Source organism: Ictalurus punctatus, chromosome 27 (assembly GCF_001660625.3).
Source record: "Ictalurus punctatus breed USDA103 chromosome 27, Coco_2.0, whole genome shotgun sequence".
NCBI lineage: Eukaryota > Metazoa > Chordata > Actinopteri > Siluriformes > Ictaluridae > Ictalurus > Ictalurus punctatus.
Window position 1 is genome coordinate 3,494,347 of NC_030442.2, and position 18,031 is coordinate 3,512,377.

Sequence of the window (18,031 nt, forward strand, 5' to 3'; positions counted from 1 at the left end):
GATCAAACATTGTTCTATGGATTTAGATTATGCTTCTAACTATTGATTATGCATATAGATTATGCATTTTAACTAATATTGATTATCCGATTATGCTTAAATAATAATTCTAAATGTTGGTTATACATATTATACACTTCAATAACATATCCAAATGTTATTTACACATATTGATTACACTTCATAAATATTGCTATATATTTTCCCCCTCTGGGACTTACTAAGTCCCACCTAGCTCGAGAGAGTAATCTCACAATCCAGTCCCTTCATTTACACTAACTAGTGATCAATGTATGATCATATCATCCATCTACCAATGACCAAATCCTGAAACTACTCTCTCTGGAGACGAGAAACAAACATCTCCTCTCCCATTGGTTTTCACGGTACACAGTTGATCAAGCACATATAGTTGATACAAGCATAGACTAATAAATATGAATACAAAACAATTTTCTCAGTTTGATTACAATGATAAATCAGACAGTGATCACCCTGTCTCTAAACACACTTGATGATATTTTAATAGAAAAATAGAAAAAATGGGTAAAGCAAAAATAAAAATCCATCACATCCTTTCTCAGGGGATGTCTTCAACAGAGATACTTCACATATCGCAGGGGAACACCCTTGGGGAGAAGTGTAGGCGAGCACTTACACCCAGGGCTTGGTTTATCAAACTTTTTCTTTGTCCTCACTTGAGGAACTGGAATCTGTTCCATCCTGTTGCAGCTGATCAGAGATCCAATCTGGCTCACTGATTGTCTCATTCAGCTTTAGTTCAGTACTGTTTTGGAGACCAGTCAAGGGCTGAATAGTCAATTGTGGAAAGGTTGTCCTGGAAGGGACATCTGCTTGGGCCTCTTTCTTCTTCAGCAGGTGTATCAGGCTCGTCAGAACCACTTTCAGCAGCAGGAGCCCTTCTTTCCTCCTGCTCTGTTGGTACGACCCCTGACTGACCTTCTTCTTTGCCATCGCCTGGGACTGCCATTGGTTCTCCCTTACCTTCATTCTGTGTGGAGCACAGACACACAGGAGATGCTGGGTACAGTGACCAAGTGATTAACTTTATTTTCTCTTATGCAGGTGCTACCAGAAGTGAGGAGGTGTGTGGGGGTGCGAGTGTGTGAGTATTTGTGTGGGGCTGGCGTTGCAGTGCTCTCCAGGGCGTGTCGGGATTCCCGTGAAGCGTGAGGGCTTCCTCATGCCATCGTGAAGTGTCGCATGCGAGCTCACCAGGCCGCGTCCTCGTCTGCACCCGAGCCTTCTGGAAAGAGAGACACTGAGAGAGAGAGCGATTAGAAAAGAATGCCGCCGTATGGAGGTCGGAATCATTCAGGAAGAGGTGACGTGCACATGTCATGTGAGCAACTACTCAAAAACGTACAGACGGAAGAGCATCCTCTTATACCCCTCCCCCGTCTGCTGAGTGGGGGAATTCTCCCAACCGACTCCCCAGTCGCTGGCCGGGGTTGTGTCGGTGGCTCCGCCCCATCATGATGGGCCTTCCGGCTGTCGTCAGGCTTTACGTGAGGCTGTCCATTTCGTGCCTGCACAGCAGTCGGGGAAGGAGCGACTTTCTCACAATGTGCACCGAACGGATACGTCAGGACGACTAACCTCAACAGTACATACAATCTTCTACAGCCCCCGAACCTGTGACCTGGAGTGACCCCATGCAGTTGCAGGTTCATTCTGGCTCCTGAGAGGATGTTTTCTGAATGTCAGATGAAGACATGTCTTTTGTTTTGTTGCACTATCCTGCCCCCTGCTGTGCCCTTATGGTAGTTTGGCCAGATTTTAAAGAAATATTTTAGTCTGGATTTAAAAAAAAAATTATGTTATATTTGTTCAAAGTGTGATGTGTGTGTAAATGTGCTTCTGATTTATTTAGAAAAGCTTGTACACTGGATAATTGTAATGTAAATGCATAAGCCCGTGTCATAAAGCATTACCACCACTAGGGGAGCTGTTCTACAACTCAGAGATTTAGCATCCAATAGTCAGGTTCCTGCCTGGCATGTTTCAATGTTTACTTAATAAGAAATATAGCGATAAATCGCTAGAATTTTGACCAGTGTTACTGAATGGTCATAAACACTACCATCATTTCAGTTTGTACATATTGTGGAGGAAAGTGAACAGATTAGCCGGATTTTTCCTTTGAAATGAAGCTTTTGTTATGTATTTGGATGAATCTCTGACAAAATAGGTTGTTGAATAAACTTAGTCATATTTTTATTAAAGTTTATTCAACAACCCCCTCCGCACCGGTATGCATAGTGAGCCCCCTCCGCACCGGTATGCAACGGGATAGCAGCACAGCACTCGGGACCAATCATTGTACAGACACCTTCCTCACGGGCCCACATCTGATCCAAGACGAAGCGGTTCTGAGCGGTCATAAGTGAGGTGGCATGTAGTTGATCGCGGAGCAGTCCAAAAGAGCCCACCGAATAGTTAATGAAACGTTGCTGGTTGTACCACATGTAATTTATCCAAGCCGCATTGCGGTTAATCTGGACAGCTGGATACAAAATAGACGCCACACCGCTGCCGACGGCCTCCATAGCTTTGTAGCGAGTGGGGACACCGACGGGGGTCCCCCCAAAGTCTAGATTGACTGTCTCATCAATGGCCCAGTCATAATAGATCGATGTGTTGGCATCACGGATATACTGAGTCCACAGGGCAGCATCCCTGTGAGAACGGGAGCGGCTAGATGAAGGCTGGTCAGCCACCACCAAAACACGGGTTTTACCGTCCAACCTAACCAGGGTGCAGCACCCTTGCCATTCCGCAGGCAAAGACTGGCGAACACGCTGGCCCCCGCAGAACCAAAAAACATCAGCAAGGGGCACGGTGGGTATGGTCCAAGCCGTGGGCTTCTTTGATCAAAAACGGGAGGAAGCTGGCTGGGGCTACTCACAACCCGTCCACGCTGCACCACAAGCCAGTACCTGCTTCTTTTTTCGACCCCCTTTTTATCCACGCAGTTATTTCGGCCACCCCTGTGGCGTTTTGCAGCTCTACTATATGCGCCACATTGTCTTCCTGTGGATGTCACGTCTGACCCTCCCCGGGATGTGTTAGAGCCATCATTTGAGCAGCCCCCATGGCAGCTTTCTTTGCTGCCTCATCGGCAAGCGCATTCCCTTTAGTGATAAATGAATCATCAGTCTTATGTGCCTTGCATTTCACTACAGCCAGCTTTGAGGGTAATGTCATAGCATATAGTAAATCTGAAGTTGCCACACCGTGGGTCACAGCGGACCCATCCACCCGTTGGAACCCCCTCTGGGCCCAGATTGGTCCAAACACATGGCAGACCCCATGAGTGTAGGCCGAATCTGTATACACTGTACAACTTTCATTGCTAGCCAATTTACACGCTGCTGTCAATGCTTTCCGCCAACTGGGCTGAGCAAGGTTGGGGAAGGGGAACACTCATTACCACCTCAAAAGTTACCGGGCGATGTTTTGCTTCTACTATGGCGTACACAGCTTTATTACCTGTATCTGTTCAAAAACAGGAGTCGTCCACAAAAAAACGTGTGCTTGGCATTATCTATAGGGCAGTTCTCCAGATCGGGATGTGCTTTCAGGAATTTTTCTGATTCCACAACGCATTCATGGGGTACGCCATTGAGCGGGGTTACCATCTTATCAGCTGGATTCACCTTGGTACACCGTTCTATAGTAAACTCTGGGGCTGACAGAATAGAGTCATACCTCGTGCGCCGGGAGTTTGTTATTACAAAAGTCTGGCTCGTCAGGAGCGCATGTAGTGCATGGGTCGTATACAATGTAACTGGGTGCCCCATGGTGATTGAGGACGCTTTTTGATATGCAAACGTGGCCACTGCCAAGGAGCGATAAGGTGGCATCCACTTTTCCACGTTATCATGGGTCGTGCTATAATAGGCGATGGCCTGTTTCCCCATGCCTTGTTGTTGTTGAGTTAAAACGGCCGAAGCGTACTCTTTTCTTTCGGACACATAGAGATGGAACAGCGGTTATTAAGGCCTTTTTTATATCTACGAACGCAGCTAGGGCTTCAGGAGTCCAGACAAGCGGGGCACTCGGCCGTGACTGATCTGCTGCCCTGATCATGTCCCGTAATGGTTGAACCCTTAGTGCGAACTCGCATATCCATGGTCGACTAAACCCAGCCATTCCTAGGAATGCCAACATTTGACGTACGGTGTTTGGCTGTGGGGCCTTACACATGGCTTCCACATGTTTAGGTGCGATTGTACGGCTTTCTCATTCTAACACGTGGCCTAGGTATTCCACTTTTTGTTTACAGAATTGCAACTTCTCTTTACTTACTCTGTGGCCATTTTTGGCCAACGTTCTCAGGACCAGTAGCAAGTCGTGCTGGCACTGTTCTTTGGACGGACTATAAATCAAGAGTTTCACAGTATCCCTGCGGAAGCCTGGCGTATGTGTATTGTTGTCCATACGTAAAAGCAAATAAATGTCGTGAGTCTGGGTGCAGCGGTACACTAAAGAACGCCAAGCATAGGTCCATAACAGTATACCATTTAGTCCCTCCTGGAATGTTTGACAGTAAGGTGTGTGGGTCTGGAACTACAGGTGTTTTGGGTATTACAACTAGGTTAACAGCGCGCAGATCATGCACTAGCCTCCATTTCTCTGAGTCAGGTTTCCTGAGTAGGGATCAGCACTCCGGCTTCTACTAACCACAAACCATAAATTAGCCCTACTACTTCTACCTCTACGATTGACAGCTTGACAGAACGTACTGTCTACAATGAAAACACTTGTATGGGCGTGTTGAGAGAGAGAGAGAGAGAGAGAGAGAGAGAGAGAGGCGTGTCTGAAAACACTTATGTGTGGGCGGGGTTTAGCGAGAGAGTGAGGTGGGTTCGGTTTAACTTTCATTAACACTTAACACAGCGAATGGAATGCACCTCTGGAAGAAAAAAACTTATCTTCTAGTTTAAAACATGACGGAGATTCTTTTAGCCAGCACTTTAACGTGTTTACCTCGTAAGGATCTTTGTTTAGAAGTCATGTAATACGCGCTATTCTTTTTAAACAACTCTTTTAAACATTTTGACCTCCTAAAGGTTTTATGCAGTTTTGGTTTTTTTTGGAAGACATGTAATACGGATTTCTTTTTAAACAACTCTTTTAATCTTTTTAGTTCCTAAAGGTTTATGTTTCAGAATTTATGTAATTCACGCGATTCTTTTAAACAGATTCTTTTTTAAAAAACGCTTTATCTCCTAAACTTTTTAATTCAAAGGCAGACCAGCCTCCCTAAACGTAATCAACATTTGTTTTCATATATTTCACGAAACAAATATTCTACTCATATATGTACACATTTCAATCATAATGCTTTTCTAACAATGTGTTTACACAAACGAAATAACCCCACACAGTAACACAAACACATGCCCATATTAAAACATTATTTCTTTTCAGACGTATTTCACCCAAACCAAAAAACCAAACTCATTAACAAAAACACCTTTTGTTGGGAGGGGGACTATTCCCCCCACACACCCAAAAACCAAAACCACCTCTGGTGTTTATTACCAAAAAGCTCTATTTTGGTTTCATCTGACCATAGAACCCGATCCCATTTGAAGTTCCAGTAGTGTCTGGCAAACTGAAGACGCTTGAGTTTGTTTTGGCCACTCGAACCGTCCTCTTCACAGTGTATTGAGATGATCTAGACACGCGTCCAATTCCAGGTTGATTCATAACATTTCCAGTTGACTTGAACTTCTTAATAATTGCCCTGACGGTGGAAATGGGCTTTTTCATTACTATTTTCTTATAAACGCTTCCCAATATGTGAAGCTCAACAACCTTTTCCCACACATCACAACTATATTCCTTGGTCTTACCCATAGTTATGAATGACCAATGGAATTTGGCCTATGTGTTACCTCATATTTATACCCCTGTGAAACAGGAAGTCATGGTTAAACAATTTTCTGTTCCTAGTCACCTAGGTGTACAATTTTTTTTTTTTAAATAGTAATGGGAATATACTTCATATATATTTTTCACATATGAATTCATGGGGTGCCAATAATTATATTACACCTATAATTACACCTATATTTGATAGATATTAGATATTTTTGTTGTATCTGTCATACTTCACTTTCACACATTAATGCACTGCATTTAGTTTTTTTTCCCCACCACTGTTGTGTTGCATCATCAACATGGGAGTTAACATGTTAAAGTTGTGTTTATTAATCTTGCCACATCACGTTATTCTTTCAGTATGATGAGGTGCCGTACAATGTGACGAACGGATGCGTCAGGACGACTAACCTGAACAGCACATATGATCTTCTGCAGCCCCCGAACCTGTCACCCGGAGTGATCCCATGCAGACGAGTGACCTCACACAGCTGCAGGTTCGAACCCAAACACACAGGCTTTATTTTTATGGGTGTTTCCTATCTATAAAGAAGCCCCAATTTTTCAGCTACTGATTTGTGATGGACGATTCACAAATTATTGATTTGTGAAACAAGATGAATTGATGCACAAGCACACATTTATTTATTTATGTATTTAAAGCCCATTCTTTATAAGATAAAGTGGTTTTCTAGATGCTGTTTGAGTTGTGAATCAAAACTCACATTGTTTGAGTCACTTAAAGAGATGATTTGAAAGAATCAAATCACTGAAGTGACTCACTGGACTGAAGTGAGTCAGATTTCAAATGCTGAAAAAATGTCCAGTTGGTGTTCTTACTAGAATGTCGGCCATTTAAAGAAACATTTAAAAAGCAGAAGAAAAGTGTACAATTTGTTCTAGCAAGACTTTTTGTGGTTATATGTTGTCTCACTGGCCGAGATATTTCCATAATGCACCGACAGTGTTTCAGTTTAAATACTGGGGTTAGTTTACAAGTGTGACATTGAAATTACATAAATGAAATACAATGAAATAAAGTATGAAATAATCTATTTTAAAGTATCTTTAGCCTGAATGTTCTTTTTGTTACGCTGATTAGTCCATTAACAAGAGCAGTGTTGAGAAGCTACTAATTCTGTTTAAAGTTATCATGCTCGCTTTTCATCATCTAGCACACATGATTATTTAAGATAAGTTTATGGCAAAAAAAGGAGCTATGAGTCAAATGTAGCTACAGACAGATATTCAGTGGTGTGTTTCAGGACACAATGGGACTTCTGTCGTCAATATACACAAACAAAAATTCACTGTTCAGCAGAGCAGAACACAAAATCTCTGTGGTTTGGAGGTCCTTCAGGATGAACACCACAAATCAAAGAATAGCAGTCTGCAAAGCTGTCTTCAAATCGTCTGTCTCACTGTACTGCTGTGTATCTAAAAATACTGGTATCAGTGAATAATACAGCAAAAGAATCGGTACTCGTACTCGGCCTTAAAAAAATCTGGTATCGATGCATCTCTAGTAATAAGTGAACTTAATAAGTGAAGTCAGTCTCCAGTTTCACATTTGTTGGTAAAATATTTTATTTTGGCTAAAGTTTAGTCACATGATGGACGGAGGAAAACCAGTTTTGGTTGAAGGTACCAGGGGATGGGGAGTTGAAGGTAAACTGGCGAGATCGTTAAACCCATTGCGCATTTTTCATAACCGCTATTGTTTTGTCTTTCTAGCACCATCACTAACAGCATGTCAGATATTATATATAGATATATCAATTTTCAACCTATTTTCTTTGAAATTTCCTGTATATTTTTAATATTACCAAATAAAATCACATCAATATTCGTTTTAACATCACACACTGCCGAAATTTCATGACATGCCATTTTTTTGTATATCACCCCGCCCCTATGCATCGGTATCAGATATTATGGTCCAGTAACAACAATAAATGCAGGTGATTCAACATGTAGCTCGATCAGGAATGGTATAAAATGTTAGCGATGAGCTAGATGCATTAAATGCCGCAGTCTTCCAATCAAATATGGGGCACAGAGAGAAGAAGAGAGGAAACAATTAATTTTCAACGTTAAGGGCCAATCAGATTAACGATCAAGCATCAAGCTTCAAATGAAAACAGTATAACTGCTAATTGTATTATGGAATGTGCAAAAATGTGAAAAAAATTAGCATGTACATTAGCTTTTATGGGTAGTAGTGGATCCGTGGTTAAGGTTTTGGGTCGCTTATCAGAAGGTCAGGGATTCAAGGCCCTTAACCCTGCACGGGTGCTGTAAGATGGCTGACCCTGCACTCCAACCCCTGCTTCCTAACAAGCTTTGATAAACGAAGCAAAGAGTTTCACTGTATTGTAATGTATATGTGACAAATAAAGGATTTCTGTAAATAAATCAAAATGTATGCGTTTTTGTGTTTCTTTCAAACAATTTACAGGTGGACGCCACAGCAGGGGTTTAACGTGAAACCAAAAATATCTCTGAGGCCCTCTAGTGGCTGGCTGTAGTACAATTTTGAACCCCCTTCATTTACATGTTAATGAATGGAAAACAAACCAAAAGTTAATTTTAAAAAAGGTTTATTCCACACATTATTTTCAGAAATAGTGTTCTGCTTAGTGTCCTATACATGTTTTCCAACATGCACCTGAAACTCTTACTGAGATTACAGGTTTTTTGCCCTGTATGTTGCTCATTTTGATGTCTAAATTAGCTTGCTAAGTGATCATTTGAATAGCAAACCAATATGAATGAATGATGTCACAGCTCTTATAAAAACACATTTATAATATCGGGAAAAATATTGTTGGAGAACGTTTTCAAATAACAGCACAATTTTTCCAAAAAATTATTTGTGGAGATGTAACTTAAGATGGAAGTTTGCCACCTGTCCCACTGAGTAAGTTTGGAATGGACGTGGTTTGAAAAATGTACTGCAGTCAGCCACTAGAGGGCGTCTGGTCACGTATACAATCAGGTTTTGATTTACAGAGGCGTTAAAACTAGTAACGCTGAACAAATACTGCCCTCTAGTGGTGGAAAATAATCTCTACAGCTGTAATCTAATATCCTAATTTGAGTCCTTGTTAACTTTTTAGTAGTCTCTTTAGTTTGGTAGATGTTTGTTAAATCAAGTCAACGTGACTGTAGACATCAGGAAGATGAAAAAATTAAATAAAATTAACAAACAAATTATCGAAGGCAGCAATTGACAGACACATGGAGCTATTTTTTTGCAATTTAGTTAACATGTCAAAACAGATTAGTTTAGTATTTTAGAGTACCTATTAAAGCAAACAATCCTGGTGTGGATTATTTTCCAATATCAGCACACCCTGTCATGTTTTTTTTATTATTATTCTTTAATCAATTGCAAAACTGTTTATTCCAAACTGTGTTTTGCGTTTGAACTCAGACCTATGGTGCAACTTACCGTCATACAAATGATACAGATCCATCAGGAAACATTTATTTGGAAAAACAACTACATTAAATAAAATAATACAAAAATAAATACAATAAAAAATAAATAAAATAAAAGTGGGGGGGGGGGGGGGAGGTCAGTTCTAATCTCAAACACTTGGGGCGCAAAGCATGATTATGAGTACAGGTGTGTGACGGAGTTCACCACGCCCACACGCGTGACCACGCCTACAGCGTTTTGCCAACACACTTCCTCGGTAACAGAGCAGCTAATCTACACCTGATTCATTCTTCCACGCGCGGACATTATGAGTCTGTTTGACTGGTGTTTCCTGGTCAGTGCAGTTTAGTTTTGTTTACTGAAGTGAGTGGAAAGGCAGAACTTAGATGAAAAGATTCAGCTGTAAATAAAAGAGGAAATAAATCCATTCAGCTGGTGATTTAAGGTAAGAGAATCCGTTGAGGTTTTTTTGAAGGTGAAAATAGAAAAAAGGAGTTGAATTCCAGCAGAATTATTAACATTTTGTGACAAACACTGTTTTTCTTAGGATTTAGATTCTCGTGTGTGTGTTTGTGTGTATGTATATATGTTTATGTATGTATGTATGTATGTATGTATGTATGTATGTATGTATGTATCCACACATGTATTACCTAGAGCAGTCTTGATGGTGTGTTTTTTGTTCTTTAAATGCACAGTAAACATGTATAAAAGTTATCCATCACTCATACAGAAACAGGTCAAGAGCTTTAGTTAATGTTCATATCGAAGATCAGAATGGAAAAAAATCTCTCAGAGACTCTGACTGTGGTGTGGTTGCTGCTGTCAGACAGGCTGGTTTGAGTATTTCAGAAACGTCTGCTCTCCCGGGATTTCCTTGGTGATGATGGAGAGAGGTCAGGGGAGACTGGTCAGACTGGTCAGATGAGACTGGTCAGACAGGAAGGTTACTAATGAATAAGTCACAAAGTGTTGCAGCCTGAAATAAAATAAACTAAACGCAGCATTGGCGAGGTTTATGGTGCATGAGATGAATCGGGAAGTGTTTATTTACTGGAATTTACATGACCGACATCATAATGATTCCAGATCTTCACACATCCTGTATGTCTGGTGGTTAAACACAGAGGAAGCAAAACGGGCTGATGTGGACATAGTCATGGGAAAAAGTAATGGCATCCTCTTTCAATTCATGTTTTCATTACTCACCACCTAAATGTACTGAATTAACTAAAGATACTGTCCTCTTTTAGAATTTTAAGTCTGTCCTTGTAAGTATGAGCATTAAACATTGGCAGTTTCTGTTATTTTGTGCCAAAACATAGCTGAGCTGCTAGCTGAAGAAGGAAGTGATGGCTAGCTAGCAAGATTCATAAACAACACTTTTGAGGGGAATAAAAAATGCTTTATTCTTAAAGTTTATTTATATTTGGAAATTACACCACTACTGCAGGCTCCAAGCGATCCCGATGATCCTAGGGTTATTCTTGTTTCGTGATTGGCAGTTGGTTATGAGGTTCTGCCCCTTCAAGAGGTCTTCAAATGATCATTCGATTCGCTAAAATTATTTAATTACACCAAAATTGATGTTTAGACACTTCGGTAAACATTTCAGTGCTGCAGTTTAATGAAATGTTAAGGGCTTCCTGCGTAGTCTTAAAGCAGTCACATGCAGTAACAAACTAACTGTATGACTACACTCAAAACCCAAAAGAGTTCCATAGATATAAAGAGAGAATTCAGCAGTGGATGTTCTGAGCCAGCACTGGATCATGTTTAATGATGAAGTAGGGGTCAGAATGGACCAGTACTTCCACTGGTAGTCGTGACATCGCGTCTCATTTGCATGACGTTAAACTCAGCTCAACAACATGGCCACTTACTGTGAATCGCCAGCTCTGACTGGAAATGGCTGACCTCTGGAAGTGAAAATGGCTTGAAAATGTGTTTCCACAGCATGTGATCCCTACCACAAGTAGACCACATCAAAAGGGAAGAAAAAAAACAACAACTTCACCTACCATGTTTTCATGTTTCATATGAAGTTGTTGTTCAGAGGTTAACTTGACATTTGTAATATAAATCCTGAGCAATACTAACTACTGTTTAGTGTAACATTTGCACCATGTTAGAATTTAATCCTATGATTGTGTCCCAAAGTTAAACAGAAATCAGCGTAATTAACAGCTGATTAAATAATTCGTCATTGTTTCGGTTCTTTTGTTGAGAGTACCTCGTCTGCAAACGTGTCTCGAGAAACACAGCCATGGTTCATTTCACACGTGTAGTCGTTGATTTGTTTTAATAATTGGGGAATTTAATATTAAGAATGAACTAATATTAAAATATTTGTTTAGGACACATTTGTTGTTTCTCACATGGGGGTCAGTTTTAAAGTTTTCTTCTGTCGTCTCACCAAGCTTCAGGGTCACGTGTGTGTGTGATGTCACGTGGTACGTTTATGCTCATTGGTCACAGCAAATAAAGATGGATAGTGGCGCTCTGCTGTCAAAGTACAAATGCTGCAGAATTGATCACTTTTTAATCGCACTGCTTTGAGAAACAAATCGAAGCCATACTTTTAATATGCTTTTTTTATGTTGCACGTATACACGTTATCATCATAACGAGTTTCATCAGGTGTATGTTTTCCTTCATTAACATGATGATTCAACAGAAAACCCAGCAGAATTCATTATAAAACCTGATCCATTATCATCAATGCAACTCGGTCTACTCTCGATCCAAAGTAGTACTGTTTTTAGTGAAAGAAATTAAAAACTGAACAGAAATCTGTAAAAGACATTGCTGTGATGATGTGAAGATAATACACACACAGAGCTTGGGGTTTTCTTCAGAAGGTTAAGTTGAAGAGCAGAGCACATCCCAGCAGGAACGTTAAAAGACCTTCTGCTGGTCTCGGAGATTCACCTGTTAGTGGGATTGGTTTCTCTGCTGGACACAAACAGAAGCCATTAACTAAACCAAGTACATGTGTAGATGGATCATTCTCATTAGAATAACCTTTTAAATAATTTTCTCCAAAAAATATATTAATTGTACTTGGGGGAAGCCCTTTACCAGAACATTTAACACAAAAGAGCAAGAGCATAAAAATACTTAAACAGTTTAAAAATATCATTAAGCATAATATTTAGAGGCTTAACAAAATTTATTTATTTATTTATTTATTTATTTATTTGGGGGTGGGGGGAGATTTGGCCCATGATTGAGGAGGAGGGTGGAGGGGAAAAGAGAGTATAAAGATCAGTTTTTAGAAGAAACGCACAAGTTGCGGGATTCTTGTGATTGTCAAGTTGGGGGGGGGGGGGGTATATGTTAAAACACCACTTTCTTAACAAGAAGTTCAGAGGTGTTGCAAGAAAGACGTTCCTCTTCAAACCTTTTGATTTTGCATCCCAGTAGCATGATTGGTGAAGAATTGAAAAAGCATGCAGGAAAGAAAAAAACACCCGATAGCTGCTGTAAAACATGGTGGTGGATCGGTGTTGCTCTGGGGATGTATTGTGTTTGATGGTTCAGGGACTGTAGTGAAGGTTGGTGGCGTCAAGAATTCTGCTATTCATCAGAATATTTCAGAAAATGATCTCCTGGTTGCCTCTGCCAGGAGCTTCAGACTTTGCCGAAAACGGGTTTTCAGCGAGATGACGAGACAAACCTACTTCCTGATGATTAAAGAAACAGAAAATTTCATGCTTTGTGAATGAACCCTGCAAAAAACTTGTGGTCTGAATTCACAAGTAGCTTCCACATGCACAAAGGAGTGTAAAATGGAGGAGTGGACCAGGATCCTCTACAAGCATCAACACTGTTAGTCATTACAGGAAGTGGCTCAGTGCTGTTATTCTCTCCAGAGCAGGAGTCGCTGTATATTAATTAATTATGAGGATGCTGATCAATTTGGAAACATGGCTTCTTAAATTTATTTGGGAAAAACATTTGAACTTATGCCATATTTTATTCTTTTTATATATTAATTAGTGTTGATTTTTATGAAGGGTGCCAGATTGTTGAGGACACTCAATACATAACGAGTTATAAATGTGTTTATGTGTATACATATATTAGCAGTGGTCTTAAGTGATTTAAATGTACTCATCTTTAGGATTTCATCAGATCATTTTGAGTATAGTGACTGAATCGTGGTAAACAAAACCTAAAAAAACATGTGACAGAAACTTCCTGCTTAAGAAAAAGCTTCATGTTTGATTTGAGATAAAAAGTCATACACACCTTTAACAGTTAGTTCTAGTGTCAGGGTCTTGCTGTTTGGGACGGTGCAGGTGTACTGTCCTGAATCAGATTCCTTCACGTTGCCCAGTGTGATTGAGAAATCCCCCTTTTAAATTTCTGATTGAGAAATTTTAACGCTGTCTTTATAGACTGGATGCTGCTCATCAAAATCCGCTTTACCGTCACTGATGTCACAGACCGTCCTGCTGTCGTTGTATCGCCAATGCAGAGTCTGCAGCTTCTGTCCAAGTGAACACGGTAAGTGAACGGTTTCTCCTGTAAAACCTTCAACAGGGACACTCTGCACTGACACTGAAAGGGGGAAAAAATCGAAAACACAGCAAATCTCAATAATATAAATACAAATGTGTGCATCAGGTACATCAACACTATATATAAAAAGCTTCATGCACTTTTGCAATATCACCACATTCACACTATTCGAGACGTCACGCTATAGGACTGGTGTAATTTGTCGCTTATTGCATCGTAACTAATTTGCATTGAACTGAGAAAAGTCTCATTGTTTTATGTTCTTGAAATCACAGAGTTAATGTTGAGCACATAAACAGAAAATGAGCAGTCATTTCCTGCTTAACGTTCTCCACATTCAATCATAGAACTGTTGAATCTTCATGTCTAGACCCACTGATGCTCACATTTCAGTAATTAATATAATAAATTTCACTTTTCCATACAGTACACACATCTGCTTACTGCGGTGTGAAACGCTCACTTGTGTGTATCAGAAGCAGGAAGGTGAAGAAAATCCAGCTGTAATAGAGAAAAAAAAACAAAGAGGTGGGACAGCAGAATAAATTCACAGTATGATCACTGTATAATGGAGTTATAAATGAGTTTAATTTGTGAATTCGGGAAACTAGAAGGAATGTTCAAAAATCAGTAAATAAAATAAAAGTAATAAAAATAAAAGTAAAGTAAATAAAATAGAAATGAACAGAACACTGATATTCACAAAAAAGGTCCCTAGGTAACAAACCCTCCAAAATAGGAGGAACTTTAGAGTCATGGCACCTGACAATGCCTGATTGCCAGAAATTTTTTAAATTTATTTATTTATTTTTATTTGCTCTAAAAAATATTTATTTTCACTATTATTTTTTTGAGTTCAAAGTTGTTATTAAGAGGAAAAAAATACAAACAAATCTACGTGAGTATAGTGACACTAAAAGGACAACATTTTTTTATTTTTATCTGTTTATTATGGGAACATCGTCTCATCATAGCGTAATAATGTTTTATTATCTACAACCTCTACGAGATCTGCGAGTTGAACTGGTGAAACTGGCTGCAGGCCTGGCCCTCTCTGTAGACCGAAACCATGCAAAACAAATGCACCACTATGCAAACAAGAGTCAGGTGCACCCAGCTACACACACCTGAAGCACGGCAATTACACTACCAGTGAAGTATTTCATTTCCTCCACTTGACGACTAGAAGGTTCCCATTAACCACTTCATATTTCGGTTCGCTGTGAGTGAGGTGATGAGGGGGGGGACCTTAGGACCTTATTTACAAAACCCATGCCCCTGTTGGCAAGTTGGATGGTTGAATAATCCCCAGCGACAACGACTCCAAAACATACTCCTCCATCTCGCTTTGTTCAGGACCCGAAATGGAAAGGAACCTACCCCGACAGACGAGATTTTTCAGTAGTGTGATGTAGTACATTTTATATAAACCTCCGTTTGCTGTAAATTCAGTAATCACATACTGCGTTAGTCTCTGTTACGGGACGAGACTTGGACAGGAAGTAAGCGCAGGAGGGAAGTCTTTTTGATACTTAAGCAGAGGACATGGAACGGAAACACTAATTGATCTAAGGCCTGAACACTCCTTAAACTAAAACATGAACGTTCTTTAATCCAATGAACCCTCCTTAAACTATGGTAGGAAACACTCATCTAACTTAGGCATGGCATGAACACTCAACTATGACATATCATGAACACACAACTTGTTTGGCTTGGTGTTGCTTTGTAACTCTTTAGCTTTGTCTCTCTTAGTCCAGTCCCGATTCGTAGGGGTAGATTCAGTTGAGTTCAGGTTAATGCCGCGCGACGTGCACATCAACACGAGGGGTTTAAAGAACTAGTCACCACTCTCTTAATTGCTGACAATCGGCAAAACTTGACACAGTGGTAGTGTACATGCGCATCTCAAGCACGTGCGCGCCCTGAAGCCGCTCATGCACATTGTCGCCTCAGCGCCCTCTGCTGGCGCTATCGTGACAGTCTCTCATTGTGTCAATTTAATATACTTGTGAACAGTAAAACTTTACACTTAACACTAATAAGCACCAGTTTCCAAAACACTAGTAATAAATAAATAAATAAATAAAATCAATGAGGGTGGAGATTTCACAATAAATGAAAATCTGCTTAAGTTTTGCAAATAGGCCAAAAAGACAAAAAAGAAAAGGACTTCCTTCTGCTACCAAGACCCGAGAGCAGCAGCAATACATTTTCGGTCGTACAGGGAATTAAAGGGACTCATCACTAGAGTGTGACTGAACTTCAGTTATAAACTTGAAACAAACCAACACAAATGAAATGGTCAGAACTTTGTGTCTACTGTTTAAACTGCCAATACATTCAAAGTCCAAGACTTTACATGAGCGTAAAATATTGGTCAGAGGGGTGTGCCTACCTTCTTATTCCCATTACACTGGAATACATGTTAAAAAAAAAAAAAAAGTCCTCCAGCTTTCGAAGCAGAATGCATAATGTGGGTTCATTTCACGAGTTTTCTTGTCTAGATTTCCAGCAGCAACCTTTGATCCTGTTTGTGGGTTAATGTCCACGATTCCTAAATAAACACCCAGAGCGTCAATTATCAAAAAACAGCATGTACCCAACGGGTAAGACTTGTGAAAGTGAGCGCCGGGATGGGGAAATCCCTGACACCAGCAATATTAACTACCTGCCTGATTATAAATCATCATAGGTTCCTTTCTACTATTTTCCCACATAATAATCTAATCCTAATAAAAACCTTAAAACATTCTTCATGGCAAAATAAGCCATTTTTGAGTGGGGTGAATTTGATGGACATGAGAAGCAGGAGTCCAAATGTTTACCGTAACTTTTGAGTTGAGGACAAAAATTTGCATAAACAAAGTCAAGGAAAGAAATAATGAGAAAAAGTTAAAGACGTGACTTACCTCAATGAATTCCAGTGTGCATGCAGCTTCATCCCGATAAGCAAGGCTGAAGTTGTAGTAGGTTGCAAATAATGCTGCCAGGCCCTCAACAAATGCCTCCGAACATAGGCCATAGGAACATAGGATTTTGATGAAATCCTTTATTCTTTGCCATATTTTATTATCTACAATCTGTACAAGTTCTACAAGTTCAAATGATACCTGGCTGCAGGCCCAGCTCTGCATCGAGATGAACAAGCCCAGAAGGTGGTGGAGGACAGAAGAATTGTTTCCCTGGTGAAGGAAAACCCTTTCACAACAAATGCTAGGATGTCATTTGGTTGCTAACATGGTCCATGGGGGAAGGAATGTTAACAGAACGTCTGCACGTCTCGGGAATTCACCATTTAGTGAGACAATACACGCGGGTGTGATCGTTTCTCTTCTCTCTCTGTTGCGCACAAAGAGAAGCCATTAACCTGGCACAGTATATGTGCTGATGGATCATTTTCATTAGAACATATTAAATCTTTTTCTCCAAAAATTATATCAGGACAAATTACTTGTACTCGGGGGGGGGGTTGTAACACGGGACATTTTCCATCTATTACCATGGGGGAAAAACAAAGAACTTTTGACACCAAAGAGACCAATCATGAAATACATTTTTAGAGTCATAAAAAAATGTTCACTTCTGAAGCTGTTGGAAAACGTGCCAATGATTTGACCCATGAGCCCATGTGTGAGGAGGATGGTGGAGGGGAAGAGAGAGTCCTTTATTATCTATGATCTGTACAGGATCTATAAGGTCAGCTGGTACAACTGTCTGCAGGTGCGGTTCTGTCCATGGACATGAAACATGCAAAGCAAACACAAAACTATGCAAACAAGGACTAGATGATCAAGACTGAAAAACACTGCGATGATGACGATGATAATGATTAACCTGCCTTTCTGCACTCTTTAACATTGATAACCAGCCACCAAAGTGACCTTGTGAACACTGAGCACTGAAATTGTCAGACAGAATGTTCCTGTAAACTCCTGAATTCATTCTGCTGCTAATATCATGAGTTCCATCATCAATAAAGATTAGTGAGAAAGTTCCAGAAGCAGTCATGCAAGCCACCATGATCTCTGATCTTCCACCATGTTTCAGAGATGAGCTTGAATGTTTTGGATCATGAGCAGATCCTTTCTGCTGCCACATTTTTGCCATTCCCTCACTTTGGTAGAGGTTCTTCTTGGTTCCAGA

At 40.2% G+C, this 18,031-nt stretch overlaps 2 protein-coding genes and 1 long non-coding RNA gene across 10 annotated transcripts in view; 2 read left to right on the top strand and 1 right to left on the bottom strand.

Annotated features, from left to right (window-relative positions):
- LOC108259252 (uncharacterized) overlaps nucleotides 1-18,031 on the top strand; it is a 201,073-nt gene that overhangs the window by 69,895 nt on the left and 113,147 nt on the right. The gene's annotated exons all lie outside the window — the stretch shown is intronic.
- The window catches only part of LOC108259547 (uncharacterized), a 40,363-nt gene continuing 31,935 nt past the window's right edge, over nucleotides 9,604-18,031 (top strand). Inside the window, exons 1-2 of the long non-coding RNA XR_008393676.1 lie at nucleotides 9,604-9,803; nucleotides 13,762-13,870. This is a non-coding gene — a long non-coding RNA (uncharacterized LOC108259547). The remainder of the gene's footprint in view (nucleotides 9,804-13,761; nucleotides 13,871-18,031) is intronic.
- Nucleotides 11,926-18,031, bottom strand: part of LOC108259612 (CD276 antigen homolog) — a 95,260-nt gene continuing 89,154 nt past the window's right edge. For 3 of the 6 annotated variants that reach the window (XR_008393660.1, XR_008393669.1, XR_008393667.1), the window contains 2 exons: nucleotides 13,613-13,924; nucleotides 11,926-13,044 (listed from right to left, as the gene is read on the bottom strand). The gene's annotated coding sequence lies outside the window, so the exon portion shown is untranslated. Of the gene's footprint in view, nucleotides 13,045-13,612; nucleotides 13,925-14,319; nucleotides 14,387-16,283; nucleotides 16,413-18,031 lie in introns of those variants that run through there. The other 3 variants (XR_008393664.1, XR_008393668.1, XR_008393666.1) reach the window with 3 other exon arrangements.